This window comes from Falco biarmicus, chromosome 5 (assembly GCF_023638135.1).
Source record: "Falco biarmicus isolate bFalBia1 chromosome 5, bFalBia1.pri, whole genome shotgun sequence".
In the NCBI taxonomy this organism is placed as follows: Eukaryota; Metazoa; Chordata; class Aves; order Falconiformes; family Falconidae; genus Falco; species Falco biarmicus.
Window position 1 is genome coordinate 55,948,532 of NC_079292.1, and position 18,025 is coordinate 55,966,556.

Below are 18,025 nucleotides of genomic sequence, written 5' to 3' on the forward strand. Positions count from 1 at the left end.
ACCACCTCAGGCATATCCCTAGCCATTTCAACCCCACCAGCTCCACTATGATGGAGGTCATGGGGGTATTTGAGCTCCTGCAAGTCCCACCCATGATGCTGGTGGTAACAGATGGAAGCCTTGGTGTTCCTAGGGACTGGGGGGTGGTATTGATCCCTGGTCCTAGAGACAGGAGCCAGCTGGCCAGCAGAGCATGGCAGCGCAGGGAGGAGAGGCACTTTGGCCAGGGGTCTTCTTCTGTAGCCACTGGTCACGTCTGCCAAACCCCTCTCAACCCCACAGGTCCCTCAGCCTCTAAAGTTCTCAGCTTTCCTCTGCCAGCCATCCCACCTGGGTCCTTCTCCCTCACTTTCTCCTCCCATTGTCAGTTCACCCACTTCATTCTCCTGACAGCACCCATGGGCCCAGCTACTCCAGCCCAAAGCACCCCCACAGACCCCCACAGGCCCAGCCTGCCCCTCCATGGGCTTTCTCTGGGTGCTGGACCTTGATAGCAGGCAGGGCAGGCAGGGTAAGGTGGGCAGCATTTTACCCCATACTCCGATGGTCAACGTCCAACAGGGATGCCCACCTCTGGGTACAGCCGCCAACCCCTCCACTTGCTGCAAGGAGACTGGGGCTGCGTGGCCACCCCATCACCTGCTTGCGGGGCACGGACCTCATCCTGCCCCACGGAGCCTTCCCCACCACGCACTTCCCAGTGCCAGCCATGGCAGAGGGACACGTGGGTGCTCCTGCAGTCCCCAGGGGACACCCGTGGGTGGCCGTGGGTGAAGAAAAGCAGCCAGCGGGCCCGGGGCACCTGCCACGAGGTGGCACTGACACCGCATGCTGGCCCGCATGGCTGCGGTGCAGCCGGGCAGCTGCATGGGAGGGTGAATGCCCAAATGCAGCAAGGGGAGCCAGGGAGGGCCAGGCAAGCTGGTGGCCAGTCCTGCTTTGGCCAGACAGAAGGGTGACAGCTGAGCCTGACTCCATCCAGCCATGCAGCCTATCACCATGGACTCCAGGCTGCCCTACTGGTAGGTCTGGATGTGGGGCACATCACCGTGGCCTCTGGACTGCCCAGGAGAAATGGTCATTGTTGGCCAGACCTCTGCTGTAGGCAGAGCCGGCACAGAGTGGTGGGACAGCCAGAGGCACAGTGGGTTGCAGCAAGCTGCTTCTCCTTCCCCCAGCAGCATCGAACACCTCTACCATTGCCCTGCTCCCATCCAGTGGTGTCAGGCCTCCCTGGGGACTCCCTGGGACTCGGACCTGCCAGCAGGTCCTTTCCCCATCCCCTCCCTGCCAGCCTCTACTAAGAAAGAAATTACAGTACTACCCACCAAGCTCCCCAGCTGGAAAAGGCCCCGGGATGGGGAGAAGAGGCCACCAGGCCCCCTCCGAGAGGCTGTTGGGGGACCACAGCCTTCCTGATGCTGCTCATCAGCATCCCTCCCTAATCGCTACTCACTGCCTAATGACAGTAATTAGGAAAAGTGAAGCTGCCTGGGGACTGGAAGCGCTGACAGAGTTGGGGGAGCCAGATGGTGTTCGCACTTAAGGAAAGATAAAAAAGAAAAAAAAAGAAAAAAATACCACTCAGCTTTGATCAGCCTTGCTTTCCTTCGCTTAGTGTCAGAATCACTTTGGTCCATGGGCACGCCAGGGAGATGTGGCACTGGCCACCTTTTCCCCACCATCTCCAGGTGTTTTAGGGTGATGGGGGAGTGGTGGGAGGGGGCATGGTGCCTGCCCAGGCGCCTGGTGTGGAGGGGGTTTCCTTACTGCCTTTGTGGGCCAATGCTCTCCCTGGGGGCCGCCCCCGCTGCTCCCTGCTTTGCTGGCCGTGCTTAGCAAGAGGTTTCCCAGGGGGATAAGATGGGGGGGCACAGCCAAAAACCATCTGAGGGGCTGCAGTGAGTGGGCAGCAGCTCCCCTGGCAGAAGGAGCTGGCCAAGGGACAGCCCCACAGTTTCCCCAGCACCACAGAGCAAGGCCACTGCGCTGGTGTTTGCAGGGGAGCACCCAAAACCTGACCTCAGAGACCAAAGCAGCTGGACAAGGACTGTAATGCTCTCAGCTTCACCTCCCTGGGGAAACCCCACCCGCAGCCAAATCCCTCCAAACCCTCTCACCCAGCCTCTTCCCCAAGCTCCAGAGAGATGCCACCTGCCTCCAGAGCCACCTGCCAGGCTGCAGGTGCAGCTGGGGCTTAGGGGGTAAGGAGGTACCGACAGACGGGGTGCGAGGGATATCCCCCTCCTGTCCCCAGCGGCTGCCCCCAGTGCTCTTAGGATGCCCAGGCCTTTGTCACCTATCGTGCCTCAGGGATGCCGGCACAGGGACACACCAGGCAGGGAGGCTGCTCAGCCTCATGAAGGAGGATGCTCAGCCCCATGCCACAGCCTCAGCCTGGCCCCGCTCAGGGGATGCTCAAAGAGGAGGCCCCAAGGCAAGCACACAGCAAACCTACACTTCCCCTGGGCTTTGAGGGGTGACTTCCCCCGCTTCCCACAGCAAGTGGGGTCATTTTAAACCCAGTCTTCATCACAGTCCCAGCTAGTGAGGGGAAGAGCCTCGTCAAGCAACACAAACCCTGTCTGACACCTGAAATGGTTGGCCCTGACAGGCAGATTGTGCGGGGAGAGCCTCTGCCCTCCTTTTGAGGTGCTGCTGTGACAGGGACTGACCCCCTCTGCCTTGCCAAGGACACCTCCAAGGGATGCAGGGCTCTCCTCCTGCAGGGAGGCTGGCTGCCCCATCCTGCCGTTCCCAAAGGGCTGTGGAAGTGAACATGGGATGTGAAAGACCCCCAAAAATGAGGGTCCATTTTTGGGCCCCCCCAAAAGGGATCAGCCAGGTGGCAAGGTGGCTGAGCTAGGGCACATGGCACAGCCTGCCCTGCTACAAGCTGGTGTTGTATCCTCCCCTCTTTAACTCACTTTATGTTATTTCCCTTTTTTTCCCTTTTTTCTGAGCGTGGGGCTGTGCTGGGAGCCCAGGGTACAGCTGGAGGGGTGCAGAGGGAGAGGAGTCACCGACAGCAGGGTGCCGTAGGGGTGAGGCCCCATGTCCTTCATCCGTCGACTCCAGCTGCCTGCAGATCGCTGGCTGCTGGCGGGAGCTATTCTGAGCCCGGATCAATGGGCAAGTGCAGGGGTTTGGGTGACAGCCACGGGAAACATGTTGGGTGAAGGGCTGTGGGCAGGGAAAAGCAGGTGGGAATTTTCAGGATATTCCCCCGTCCTTCTCCCCCACCTCACACCCCACCACCACCACCACCCCAACCCCCCTCCCCTTTCCCCCCCCAGGTCTTGAAAGGTTTCAATGATGCAGATGTCTTTCTCATTTCCTTCCCTACAAGGGTTGCAGTCTGACTGGGTCCTGCTACCCAGATGCTGCTCCTTGATCTGAGAAGTGCCGGTATTTCACAGAATGGCGAAACTCCAGGATGAAGGCACCTGCAGCCAAATGTTGTGGCTGAGACCAAGCTCAGGATGGCAATTTAAATAGCGGTTATGGTGAGGATGACACACAAAAAAGCATCACATTCCTTGACCAAAAATAATTGTCATTCTTATTCTTTGACAATAATAATATTTCTGGTAAGGCTATTAATTCCTTTGCAAAGTTAAGGTAATTTCAAAGCAGGTGCTTTAAGTGCAGCATGGGTAAAATCACACATATTTTGATAATTTTTCAAATTTTTTTGATTGTGTTTTCCCTAGCTAAGATATTTGCCTTCTCTGTGAGCATTCCCAAGGGTGTCTGTCAAGGACCACAGCCCTCTCTGAGGGGGCCCAGTCTCCTTCCCTGGAGAAGGTCAGGGGCAAAGGATGTGCACAGCGGGGATGGCTGTGGCTGGTCACCCTTGCTGGCCTCTCATGGCCACTATTGCCCTCCCCTGAGGGTGGTCCTGGCTTATTTGCAGTGGGAGATGCTGAAAGTACTTCCCGTTCCAAATGAGAAAGAGCATTGTTTTGACACTGGGCAATCCTGTTGTAGAGGGTCAGAAAGGGCTGGAGCAGTGGGTTGGGATGAGGGGGAAGGAAAGACCCATCACGCCCCTCCCAAGCCCCCCACAGATCCCTCCAGCCCTGCCCCCTCAATCCTCAATCCCCTCCTGACAAATTCCTTCCTGTCTCTGCTCCCCAACCTCACTGCTAATATCAAAATTAAATCTATAAATGCTGTCGGGGTGACACATATCACAGCATATTCCCAGTAAAGTCTCTCTGGGTTTCTGGTTTGCTGTTCAGCTCCTCAATTATTTATCTCAGCAAGGAAACAGGGAAACAAACTCAACGAAGCAAACTTTGTGCCCTGTAGTGACACCGTGAGTTATTAAAAAAAATAATAAAAAATCCCCAATGAGTCATTTAAGATGTATTTAATCAGCTCTAACCATAGAGGCAATAGTCATGACTAGCTGCTTACTGCCAGCATTGGCTGGGGAGGGCCAGTGGCAGGGCTGAATCCGGATTCCTCTGTGGCATTTCCCAATGGGGATATTTGTGGGGAGTCCTGCTGGTGGAGGGTAAACCCAGAATGTCCTCCTTTACAGTTTAGAATGGTTGGAGTGTAATTGTAAACTCCCCGTAACAAGGAAGATGTCTGAGGTGGCAGAATGCAGGGATGCAGGGGATGTGAGAGGTTATAGAGACTGTAGTGGGATGCAGGGGATGGAAGGATGCAGGGGATTCAGGGGATGCCAAGGGGTGCAGAGGGATGTGGGGGATGCAGAAAATGCAGTGGATGCAGGGATGCAGATGGAGGGGATTGGGGGGATGCAGGGGATACAGGGGATGTGTGTGGGATGCCCATGTGCATGGGCACATTGTGCCAAGGGGCTGCTGAGAGCCCTTTGCAGGGACTTGGAGAGCAGTGGGGTGTGTGCCAGGCCAGTTCCTCAGGAGCCCTGCTGACCTGTCCCCAGGACTCCCCTGCCCACCTGAACCCCATCCCAGCTCTGATGCTGAATGGCCACGGGGGTAGCAGTGAAAGACCCCCCTAAACGCCAGCTCCCCATGATGTGCATCCACCACAACCAACTGGGCACTGACCCCCTGCTCAGGAGAGACCACCCTGCCCCTGGGACTCACTTTCTGTGAGAATCCCCTGCCCCTGCAACCTGCTGCCTCTTGCACCTCTCTGCTCCCTCAGCTGCAGGGACCCGCTGGGACACATCCTGTGTCCCTGCTCCCAACCCAGGGAGGGGCAGTGGCAATGCAGGAGATGGCTAAAGGCTGCGCAGGGAGTGTGTACAGCCCAGTATGGGTGGGATCCAGTAGAGAGAAACTGGGGCAGAACTGCTGGCCTGGGGGTTGTTAAGAGCAGCTTATCTTTAGCTCATCCCTTGCTTTCAGCCCAAATCCAGAGCCATCCGCAGCTAAAATGCTCGTGCCTAAATTGTGATGTCCTTTGAACTCAGGTTTATGTGCACCGCAGTGGGGGAAGTGCTGAAACTGTCTTGTTTCAAGGGATGCTCTGATCCGTCCTCCTGTCCCTGCTGAGGGCACCCACAAAGCCCGAGCAACAGGGTGGGTCCATGCAGAGCCCTGCAGCTCCCCAGCTCTGCCCTTCCCAGCCCTCCCACCTCTCCAGTCCTCTGCCCTGGAGCCACAGAATGCTCACTTGGGCAGCACTTAACCCCTCGATCTGCCACCCCTGGAGCTGGGCGCAGCCAGCAAGCTGCTCTCCTCGCATGCCGCTGGCACACCGGGCTCCGCTTCAGCTTGAATGCTGGGAAAAGCAAAGGGCATAATTTTAGGAGAAGCGTGTGAAATGTGTTCTGGCAGATCAGCCGAAGAGCTCTCCAGCGAAAGGAAAGCATTAACATTTGCAAAAGGTCCTTGCAACAAAGCAAAAAGCTCCCAGTAGGCAAATCCAATGTGAGGTTGTACAAGCCACAGGATGCAGACAGGGGTGGGACAGGTGCACTGGTTTGGGAATGGTCCAGGAGTGTCCCAGGAAGGAAAGGTCCCTGGGCAGGAGTGTTACACAGGTGGGATGAAATGGTGGAGGCAATTGGAGGCTGGAGGGACCGCGGGCTCCTGACTGGGATCGACAGTGTGCAGAGGTGCAAGGGGATGGGTTTAGAGCGGGTTGGGACAGGATCTCCCCTGGGCCTGAGCTCCTTTTCTCTGCCAGCCCCTCTCCCCTACATGATGGATTCAGAGAGAAAGGAGGGGGAAAAAAACCCTGAAGCCTGCAGCCTGTGACTCATCCTTACTATATTTGCACTTATTATTAGAAAGATGAAAATATAGTCAGAGCTGGAATTACAGATTTAGTAAGCAGGACTGCCTATTTCAGCATATACTGCTTCTCCCAATAACTCTAACGCTCCAGGAGACCAACTTACACCCTCACTAGCATCAAGGCATTGTCCTACACCGTCTGCTTATATACATCTGGGTGGATATATTAAACGAGCAAGTCCTTCAAGGATGGCAACATTTGGGTTCCTGGTGGTGCTGCTCAGCACACTGTGCAACCGACCAGCACCCGTAAACCTCTGCCTCAACATTCAGCCTCCTGCTAACACTCACCCAGATTTTGGAGATATATTGGTCCATGAAAGCTGTAGGCAGGAGAGACTTGTTTGCTCTCTGCTTTACAAACCTCCTCCATCCTTGGCAGGGAGCCTGTGCCAAGGGGGAAGAGGGAGAAACCTCGAGCTTGCCGGCTCCTTGCTGTAACTCGCCCCTTTTCCCAAGCCCCCAGCTTCTTGTGGACAAATTGTTAACAAATCCCACAAGGGCTGAGTGCCGGCTTCTTGAACCCAGGTGTCTCAGAAACCATGCCCGGCCCGATGCCAGCTTTTGTCCTTGTGCCTGGCCAGTGAGCTCTGCACCCCCCAGAGAGCAAAAGTGGCTGATGTCTCCCTGTGACAAGGCTCTGCACTACCCCATGTGAGGAGACCTTCTGCCATCCGTGAGCCTGGGCAGCCTGCCTGAAGGCCACAGCGTCCTCCTGCACTGGTTTTTCCACCCCCCTGGACTGCTGGCTGTGGTCAAGTGGCCAGGGTATGTGCTGCAGCCTCCTTGCTTGATTCAAGATCTTTTGGTTTGCTAAGAAACCAGGATCATTGTGGCTGCCTGCGAAAGATGTTTTCCAAGGTTTAATAAAGCGGCAGCCAGTGTGTGACCTGCAGAAGAGCAAACAAACTACCAGGTGCCAAGTCCGGCTGCTGGTCTCCAGCATCATGCTTGCAAAGTTCAGTGTGCTGAGCCTGCTCCGAGTGCAAAAGCTCTCAGGTATGCCAGCATGGAGGGGCTGGCAAGGCAACACCAGAACCCTGCCACCAACCTGGAAATTTGGGTGGGTTTTCCCATGAGAAGACAACATTGTGTCTGGAGCAGCTCAGGCCAGGGAGATGAGCATGGCCTCAGGGTCAATCCCTCCAGCCACCACAGCCCACGACGGGATGTGACCTCAGCAGGTCACACTGCAGCAACACAGACACTTTGGCAGCAGTGCAGTGACCCGTGTGGCTGAGGCTTGTGGGGTACATGTCCTTGCATGATGCTTTTCTCCTTTGCTGGCAGTAAGGGAGAGCCAATGCTTCTGGGGGGGGATTTTCTGATTGCTTTGGTGCCAAGGAGGGAAAGGGAGGGTTCCAGGAAGCCAGCTCTTGGGATCATGTATGGCAGGAGGATCTAAGCAGAGGAGCCCTGATGTCACCATGTTTGCTGTGAGAGACACTGGGGGACTCCACCTTTGGGATTGCAAAATACTGGGTGACCCCAACTGTTCACTGGAGAGTTGATGGCACCCCTATTTCTGTCCCGGCCTCCTAGGGAACATGTTGGAAGTATTTTTATCCTCCTGCCGGCTCCCTTAGTCACCGGTGCTTGCTTTAAGTGGGTCAAGAGGGAATAAAGATGCTGCAGCCCTTGGTCCCTCACTCCCTATCTCGGAGCATTTTTATCAGCAGCACTGACTCGCCTTGCTCTCACACTCCGTCCCAGCCAACTGCTGCCATGGACCCGGAGACCCAGGAGAGATCTCCCCTGCTGGGGCAGTGGTAGCTGCAATTACCTTCTCATTAAAAGCCTGGTGACGAATCAGCCCCGCTATAGAGGTGCCACATGTCAGGACAACAATGGTCTCTCTTGGGAGGATGGGGAGGAAGGTGGCCGCCCTTATGGGGACAGAGGCAGTGTGCTGGGGCAAATGGTTGCATGGAGGAAAGGGGCAGCAGAAAACTGCATCCAAATACATGAGCACAAGGTGGTAGGGTTGGCTCTAGGGCACTGGGGGCAGGTATGGCCCCTCTGAGCCATTTTGGGAAGGGGATGATGTGCACCATGAGAGCCCACGAGATTTGCATCCGCTACCAGTGAGGCTGCAGAGCAGATGTAACATGCTGCAACAGTGTTTGACATCAACAGCCCCAAAACGATGGTGATCTTCCCAGGGCATGGTGCCACTCACTGCCGTGAGTCCCAGTGCACTCTGCCACACGCATCTGTGCACCTTGTGACTGTGGTGCCAGCACCACGTTTCATGGACTTGCGTTTGGTGACCACCCCTGGGAACCACAGGAAACATCGGAGGGTTTGGAGCCAGGGCTCTGCCTGAGCACCTGCCCCTGCCCCGGCTTCAGCCCCACTGCCCTGGCACAACTTGGCTGGCTCTGCAAGCGGTGCATTGCTGTTCCAGTGGTGATGCTAGCTGGTCACGGGGTCAGGACATATTAAAGGGTTTGCTCATGAAGGGTGGCAACGGAGCCTCACATCTGCCTGCATCTGGTGTTTTGAGGCAGCAGTTTCCACTGTGGTCACCTCTGTGGCTGACACTCAGTTTGGAGGGGACAGAGCTAGCTTCCAAGGTGACCTCAAGAGATAAACATGGGGTGAGCTGCAGCACCCAGGGGAGATTTGGGCCTAATCCTTGTGACATTTTACACCCAGAGAGAGAAAAAAACATCAGGAGACAAGCTGGGTGCAGGGGATGCGATGGCTGACAGAACCAGGCAGTCGCCTCCATCATATTTAAGGGAGTTCGTTTTCCTCCTGTCTCCTCAGATCTGTCCTCCCGCTCTGCTTGCACAGAGCCACGCTGCACGGCTGCCCCGGGGAACAACTGAGGGGAGGGGGACCAGCTCGTTGTGAGACATCCTGGAGAGGAGCCACAGCTCCAGGCACACCGTGCGGGTGGGGATGCGTTCCCCAATGTGAGCCAGATGGAGAGTGGGGGGCCAGCAGCCTGCTGGAGACCCCCACCATGGGCAGGGGGAGTGGGATGGGTGTCAGCAGCCTGTCTTTCCCACTTGGGTGGGAAAGCATCTTTGCTGCAGGAAGAGACTGCAAAGTCCTCCCAGCCATCCCATGGGGCCCTGGCACAGTGCCATCCTCGGGCACCTTGAGGCGGGAGCCAGGCCTGTGGAAAGCCAAAAGCTGGCATAAAGATGGTGAGTCTAAAAGAAAGAAAACGAAAAAAGCAAAGTCTTAGGACTTATCTTATTTCATCTGCAGCTCCTGAGCCTTCAGGCTACATTCATTTTACCTTTGCAAGACTTTGTGAGCAGGAGGACTAGAAGCATATGTCTTGCTAATGAAGGCAGAGCCCCACAGGCACTTTTGTGTGTGGGGAACCTGGCAGGGCTTTTGGGGCTCCAGACCCTTAGATTTCTAAAGCCACTGAGCTCCCTCATATGGACAGGGAGGGGGAAGTGGCACAAGAGTAGCCGGTGATGGCAGCACGGCTTGCAGAGGCATCCATCCCCTGAGGCAAAGCTGGTGCAATGGGGAAATGTCTCTGGCAATGATGTGGAAGACGGCAGAAGGGCCACTCAGGTGTTGCTAATTGTTAAGACTGAACCTTTTTTGTCTTAGCAATTCGGCTGCTTGGCAAGGCATGACATTTCCCCACTGCCACCATCCCAGCTGCCCCTTCTCCCACCGGCCCTGCTGCCTGCTGAGGGCGGGCTGGTGGTGGCCGCTGTCACCATGCGGCCAGCAAACAGGGCTGAAAGACAACCTGGAAATGTGAGCTAAGCATTTAAATATGAGCTCAATGCTAAAACATTCCCTGACCCTCCGAAGAGCCCTCTGGTACGAGCCATCTCTGATGCACACACCACTTCCCTGCTGCAGGATGGTGCAAGTGTCTGGTGTTTTCTCCTTCACCTAAAGCACTGGAAATAATTTAGCTAGAGCAGCCCCAAGCAGCCAACCCTCCCCACGAAATGGGGGCTCCAGCCTTCATTCAAGAGGGAAAAACTGGGGCAAGAGAGCTCCCACATTTCTAAATGCTTAACGCCTTGTGTCCTCCATGCCTTCCAAAATCAGGGGCCCAAGGTCTTATCTCAGGCTTCTAATCACCAAGGGAGCAGAAATCGTGCCTGTGGTAACATGGCAGCTCTGGGGCACACCAGGGAGTGGTTTCCTGATCCAGCTTTGCTCTGCCCCAGGGTCCGGTTCCACCTCCTCATGGCCCAGGCAAGACCCTGACGAAGGGACCCTCTTGGCCAAGCTCCTCTCCCAGGACCCAGCTCAGCATGCAGCCTCCTCTTCCCCAGCAGTGCCAGGGTCAGCTGCTCCATCCTTAAAAAGGATGGTGGCCGGGAGTTTTTACACCTATTTTGGACCTGACCCAGGACTGCTGGGTTCTCTGTGCTGCTGGCAGTAGAAGGGAAACTCACTGCTGGTGTACGCCAAGTGCTTATTTTTCTCCTTGCTTTTGCAATTACCTCTGCTGGTTGTGACAAATATTGGCAAGCTTTAAAAATTAGCAGGGCAGCCACCCTGCATTTAAGCCCATCACCAGCCAGGTTATGAGCATCATCATGCTCTGCCCACAAAAGGCCAGCAGCTCATGCTGAGAAACAACACGGAGGGCAGAAAGCAAAGGGCAAGACAAATGGCAGCACCAGCAGGCGACTGCACAGGCTGGTCATGGGCTCTCGCCCCAAGATGAATGTCCATCAGTGAGAGCCCCATTTGGGGGGATGACTGGGACATCTCTCTCTGCAGCAACTATAAGACTGTGAACTAGTCCTCCAAGAGGAGTGACATCTGCCCTGCACAGGGCCTGGGAGGCACGAACACAGCTGTCCCCACCAGGCTGCACACCTTCCTTGCCCGCAGTATGTGAGCCAGCACACAGGAGGCTTCACCGTCCCATCCACCCACACCCTGCCACCGCGCTCGGGAGGCTGCAGAAGTGAGAGCAGACCTGTCACATCCTCCGCCCTGAGCCCATTCTGCTGCTTTTGGCATGTTTTTAATGCTGCTTGGCTTGGTCCAGCCTGACATGCTCCTATAGCTATATATGTCTCTCTGCCTGGATTTTCAGGTTTTCTCCAGTTCTTCTTAATTTAGTCCTGTTCCTCCCATTGCACATTTTCCTTCTTACCTTGTCTTTTGTGGAGCTGCAGGCAGTTACTGAGCCCCTTGTCCAGCCTTGACACTTTACAAACCTCACGTAAATCTTCAGAAACAATTTGTTGGGAGTCAGTATCTAGCCGTTTTTTCCTTCCCTTCTTTTCCCCAAGATTATCCACAAATCCCTGTATCCCTGGTGCCAGGAACTTCTGCTGTCATCTGTCCTCTGGTACCTTGCATCCCTGGGGTAGGTGTACCCACCTGATGCCCTTCCATTTGTCTCAAAGCTGCTCACTAATCTGCTGTCCTCTTACCTATAGACTGTACCAAGCCATGCCAGCCTTCCCCCTTCCTCACATTATAAGGAATTTTTTTTATCCCCAGGAATATTTGCTTAAGCTAAATCTCACCCTGCCAACTTGTAATGGCCTTTTGCTCTATGCAGTGGCTGACACGTGTCAAGGGATGGCCCATTGCCCCCTGACAAGACAGGGAGGCAGGAGGGATGTGAGATCTCCAAGGTGCAGAGACAACCCAGCCCCAATACCAAAGCTCTTCTGCTGTCATTAGAGATGGTGGCAACACTAGCAGCAAACAAATTGCATTTCAAAATTAGTTTCAGAAAGGTACAGTGACTATTTTGCATTTTCCTGGGCTGCACTGCTGAGGAGTGGGACGGAGCGGGTGGCTGAGTCTCGACAGAAGAGTCTTTACACTCCTGGTTATTGCAAGTGATGAGCACTTACTTGGGTTCAAAGGAAGCCGAGGCTAGCTCAGGAAGGAGATACTCTTTGAGAGGTACCAAGGCCAAGAAGCAACCCCTGGGTCAGGAGTCCTCCAGCTCCAGGTGGCTGGAGGCAAGGAGATGGCTTGGGAAAAGTCTCATTAAGCACTTGCCCTCCTACTGGCTCCTCGGCATCTCCATTTGGTCACTGTCAGAGATGCTTCCTGGGGCTCGACAACCTCTTTCTCCTTCTGAGGGGCTCAAAGTCACAAGGGCTTCGGCTGGTGTCCCTGGGTGACAAACATAGGACTGGTTTCACCCAGAGCCCTGCTGCTGGTGGCATCTGCCCTGTCCCTGATCTGGTATTTGGGAGATGGAATGAAAATGCCATATCCAGTGGGAGCACCAAGGTGACTCCTGGTTGCTGCAGCAAGGCTCCTGCTGGCATGGCACAGGGATGGTTCCTACAGGATGGAAGCGGCACACTTGATTTTTAGTCTCCCAAAAGATAGAGGCTTATTGCACAGCGAAATGTCACCAGGTTAATGACAGGAGACCTGAAGGAAATCCCTGATGCTAATAGCATTAGCGTCTTCAGCAGATCTCACTCACAAAGACGGATCATGCCAAAACAAAACTGGCTCGAGAGCCCATAGGCTCCCAGTGGGCAAGGGAGCTCTGCCCACAGCCAGCCCTGATAGCAAAGCCCTCTTCCTCCTCTCTAATCCGGGGAAAAGAGACATCAAAGGGCAAGCACATCCATCCTGGGACTGCTCTTGGGAAGCCAAGGATGAGCACATGGTCCACTGCTGGAGAGGGGAAGAGGCAGCTTGGCACATGTCAGTACCCAGGAAAGGTGGCCAGAGGAAGGTGATGGTCCCAAAGGCAGCATGCTGCTCCATGCGGAGGTGGTGCATGTGGGTGACATGTCCGCACCTCTGTGTTTTCTTTACCTTCTTGGTCACCCTCATCCTCTGCCATGCAAAAAGCAAGTCTGATCTACTGAGGGCCCCCTCCCCTTCCCATATTAGTTAAGGACCTCTCCTGCCTGCTTCTGCTCACGAGCCTTCCCCAATGACTGCCCAAAGCCCCTTTTTCTCAGCACACACCCCTGATTGCTTTTTCACCCCTTTGCATCTCAAGCAAGGGCAGGAGCAGGAAATCTGGGACCAGCCTTTGCTGGAAAAGGGTTATGTGAGAAGAGGGGAGTGCTGAGCCCCTCCCCTGCTGGAGGAGCCCATCCCCCTGGCGTGGGGCAGAACAGAGGGAGGAGGTGGATGGACTCCTCCTGCCGATGTCCCACTAGCTACCCTCTGTTTGCACACTGAAATGCTGTCCTTGTCGAAGAAAAGATTTCATTTGCTTGCTGGGAGGTTTGCAAGCACTGGGCAGCCCTGTTCGGCTGCCCGCCGGCTGCCCTGGCCAGCCTCCCCGACACACGACACACGGGCAGATCTGCTGCTCCAGCCACTCTGGCCACTCCCTGGGGCTCTCCCAGCCACAGCATGTCCACCCGATCCCTCCCTGAGATGACCACCAGCACAGAGCCATGCAGCACATGCCTGCACCCCTCTGCCGTACACTGACACACGCATGCACCACTGCACCAGGTGCTTATATGCATGTGCATGCCCACACACATGCAGCCCCCCACCACGTATTTACACACATAGACATGCACCTGCATGCACCCCCCTACATGCATGTGCAACCACTACCCCTGCCATACACTCAGACATACACATCCCATGCACACACACATTTACATGGCTGTGTCCCATTCCATACACCCTATTCCCTGTGCTCATCGGCACTTAGACCCTGCTACAACTGCACACGCAGTTATACCCACCTGGCCCAGACCGGAGCAGGGGTGACAAGCCCCCGCACATCCCCTGGTGCCTGGGGGTGAGGAGGGGCAGCTGGTTTGCATGGATGCATCCCACTGTGCCGGCCATGCAGTGCTGCCTCACAGGCTCTAAGCTGAGCATCCCATGGCACCTGAGCGTACCTGGCAGCCGGCTGGCGCCTGTGCCAGAGCCTGAGCTTGGCACGGCCGCCCTTCCCGAGGAGAGGCTCTGCCTGCTGCTGCCGGTCTGCTGCCGGGATGGCACACCACACGCTGCTCCCAGCCATATGGCCTCCTCCTGCCGACTCTGCCTCAGCCACCGGAACAGGTGCCCTAAATCCACACACACACCCCACTCCCCACCCCCCACAAACACCAAGAGCTCACTCTACTGCCACTGCCATCCCGGGCCCTGAAGCATGGGGGGGAATTGTTGGGTCCCTTTTGCTGCCACAGCCTGGTTTTTATTGCTCCATAGTTGGCAAAAGCATCCGGGGCTGGCCCTGCTGTCTCCTGCCTGTCCTGCAGCAGACCACCCTTCACACACAGTGGTTTCCCCCAGCCCTGGGTATGCCCTGCATGGGGACAGCTGCTTTCTCATCTTTTCTCCATTTGGGTGCATTTTTGCCCTAAATGATTGCAGTTTGAATCAGCGCCTTGCGTGAGGAGTGGTCGGGGGTAGGAGCGGCCAGGGGTTGGGAGGGGCAGCACAGCCAGGGATGCTGCAGCACTGCCGGGTGAGCTGGGCTGTGCACCACCACCTCCAGGTGTGCTTATATGGCTTTTTAATGCTCGAAAAAGCTGGTGGAAACTTGATTTAAACAGGAAAGCAGAGGATGGTGGGGGTCCCCCCAGGATAGTGGCAGGGACCGGCCCCGCACAAGCCCAGCATTGGAGGGAGGTTTGGGGCTGGGCTGTTCTTGCTCCGCTCACAGGCACCGGTGAGGGGACAGCTTGGGGTCCAACTTCCCACCAGCCACCCCAAAGCTCAGATGAGCGTAAAGGGGGCTGCAAAGACCCCACACCCATCCACAACACAATCTGCAGGCCACGTCAGCAAAGGCCCTGGGACCAGAGAGCTGCTGGGTACTGAGTGCCTGCACAGGGGGTGCATTTACCAGCTCAGCCCCCGCCACCAGCACAGTCTCCGGGATTAATCCTAACTGCAAAGTCCATACACAGCCAGCCCTGACAGGATCCTGGGGGTCACAGTCAGTGCTTGGAGGCCTCGGCAGCTGCATCTGGGGGCATGGCTGCTCTTTAACAGTGGCAGCTGGGGGAACTCGGGCTGCCAGCCCAGATCATGCTTGCCCATACTGCGGCATAAATTAAAAATAAACCCTTGCTTTGAGCTGATTTTCTCCTGATTCCTCTGGATGTCATTTGGGTTTGAATCCAACCACCTCTGGGAAGCTGGGAGCTTGCAAATCTTGACTTTTGAATGTTTGCAATTATGATTGTAATGGTAAAGGCACATATGCTTGTGTTCTCTATAAGCCATTATGAGGCACAGTTGCTCTTTTACAGCCGTTTTACAGCCAGAGCATCAAGTGCAGGCAGGGGAATAAAATCCTCGTGCACATTGGGCTGGAAATAAGGTGGCTGGGGGCTGCTCCATGCTCTGCCACTGCATCCCTGTGCAGCCCCACCCAGTGCATTGAACTTTGCCCTGTTCTAGCTCTCCATCACCACCATCAGAAGCTCAAGAGCTCCTTTGGGTTCCCTCATCCGTTGAGCCCATGGGGATGTGTAGAGGGGAACAAAACCTTACTGTGTGTTAGCCCAGCACCTGACCCTGGGGATCCCTCATGCCAGTCCTAGGTCTGGGAAAACTGAGGACTTCCCAGAAGAACGCTGATGGCCAAAGAAAATTCCCCCATAGTGAAGACAAATGCAAGGAGAGCCTCTTCCCCAGCTCTACCCTTGGCTGAAACAGCACCAGCTTCAGTAGCTGAAGTTTTGGAGGGGAGCAGGTCTCCTGGGGGATGGCAGGAAGTGCCGGAGATGCCAGTGCCCCATGTACCCCCAGGGACTGTGACAGGAGCTCTGCCTCTCCTCTGCCTCCAGGCAGGAGATAGCATCACAGGGCGTGCTGGAAGCTCTTCCTGACAGCCTTCCTTCGCCTTCAGCTCTTCTCAGCTGACAATGTCGAACGTTAGCTGCTGATTTGCAAGCTGCAAAACCCGCTCCACAGCGCTCTGCGGCAGGAGGTGCTGGCTGGCAGGAGCCCTCCTGTCCTGGCACAGCCCTTCGACATGGGGCATTCACCCCACGGCAGCATCCTTTCCTCTGTTCACCCCTCAGCCCAGAGGCCAGCTTGATCCTGCATGGCAAAAATCACTTCTTGGGGCAAATGTCTCGGATTCTCTGGTTCTAGGAGGGGATTCCTGGGTAGCTTAGGGGCTCCAACCACCTGCTGCTGGCTTTCCCCAGGAGCTGATTGCACCCCAAAGCCTCCCATGCTCAGGGAGTCTCCCAGGGCTTTGCTTTGCATTGGTGACATAGTGATGGCTCTTTCCTCCTCTTCAGCCAGGGGCCTAGCAGCTCTGCGTGGCTTGCACCCCTGCGATCGGCAGGGATCTGGTTCTGTCAGGCTCTCTGGCTGTGACAGAGAGGATCTCCTCCAGATCGCCATGCCCTGCCAGAAACAATCTGTTTATAGTGTCAGCGCTCAGTGTATCCTTCCCTGCTTGGTGCTGAACCGCCCATATCCTATTTCTGCAGGCACAGAGACACCCTTCTGTAGTCTGGGTGGCATTGTCACTGCAGGGGATATTTCCATGACATCCTTCAAGGCTGGTGGCCAAAGACTAGCAGAGCTCCTCTCCCAGATTCCCATCCCCAGAACTGCCCGCGGATGTTGCAAGCACGTCCTTTGCTTTTTCTCTGGAGGTCCCTGCTGACCTGAATTTTCCTACGGGTCCTGCTGCTGATTCCTGGGGATGTGAGAAGCGTGGGTGCCAGGATACAGGATTCCCCTCACACAGCCCCCTCCTTTGTGGGATGCAGCTAGTGGCTGGGGCACTTATTTGAGGAAGACAAGCTGGTGGCTCAGGTTGCCTGCAGCCCCTGGTGCCAGCACCATGTGGAGCCAGCCCCTGCCAGGTCCTGCCTTGCACACCGGGGACATGCAGGGGACATGCTCCTCCATGCCATGCCCTTGGGTTTGGTTTCCTTCTGGGTTGATGCATGCAGCTAATGTCTGTGAGTGGCTCTCCCTCCCTCCCTCTCGCTCCCAGAGACCCTTTAAATCAGCTGCTTCACACTCAGTGAACATCCTCTCCCCTTTAAAACCATCCCCTTTCTCCCAGGTCATGCCAGGCAACCATTTTCCAGCAAACTCCCCGATTTTGGCCAGTTTTTCGCTTTGCCTGCTAACAGCCTGCTAAACCCTCTGGGCCCCCGGGGCGGCTATGCTCACATACGTCGGCAGCTATTGGCAGGCGCCTGGGAAATCATTACTGGCATTACCTGGCCGGCTGGCAAACTTTGCTTGTGCAGCTGTTCTCAAGGCCAACATTGATGTGGGTTATTAGTGCTAACGACCCCCATGTCTGTAACTTCCAGCCAATGGGGCTTTTCATCAGAGAGCCCCTCTGAGATTAGGGGAAAGCATGGCTTTTGGAGACGCGTGCTTTTCTTCCACCTCACTGGCTTTTTATCTCTTTTGGGAAGCTCTGGAGGCTACAAGCTACCTTACCTAATGGATCTCTATTAGGTTGCGGCACTGGGGGCCGATCGGACATGTCCCAGGCTCCAGCTGCTCTCTTTATCTGTTTTCCATGTCTTTGGCTTTTGCCAGCCTCCAGATGGGAAGCGGTCGGGGGGCTGCAGGGCCCAGGCTTGGTGACTGGGGAGAGGATACTTTATCCCCTAAATCCCTCCTGCAGCAAAACATGGTAGCACTTCATACTCACTGGAGGGGGGAGTTGTTTGTGCAAAGCTCTGGCCTGAAACATCCTTTCACCATGATGCGCGGGGAGGAGGATGGTGGTGCATTTCTTCCCCCTGTGCAGCACATGGTGCATCTCTCTCCTACCCAAGCCACTCACAACAGCCAGCTCCAGCCCCACACACCCACGGGAAGCTGCCCAAGTCTGTAGCCAGGGTGATTGTCTGCAGGAGCTCTGTGTC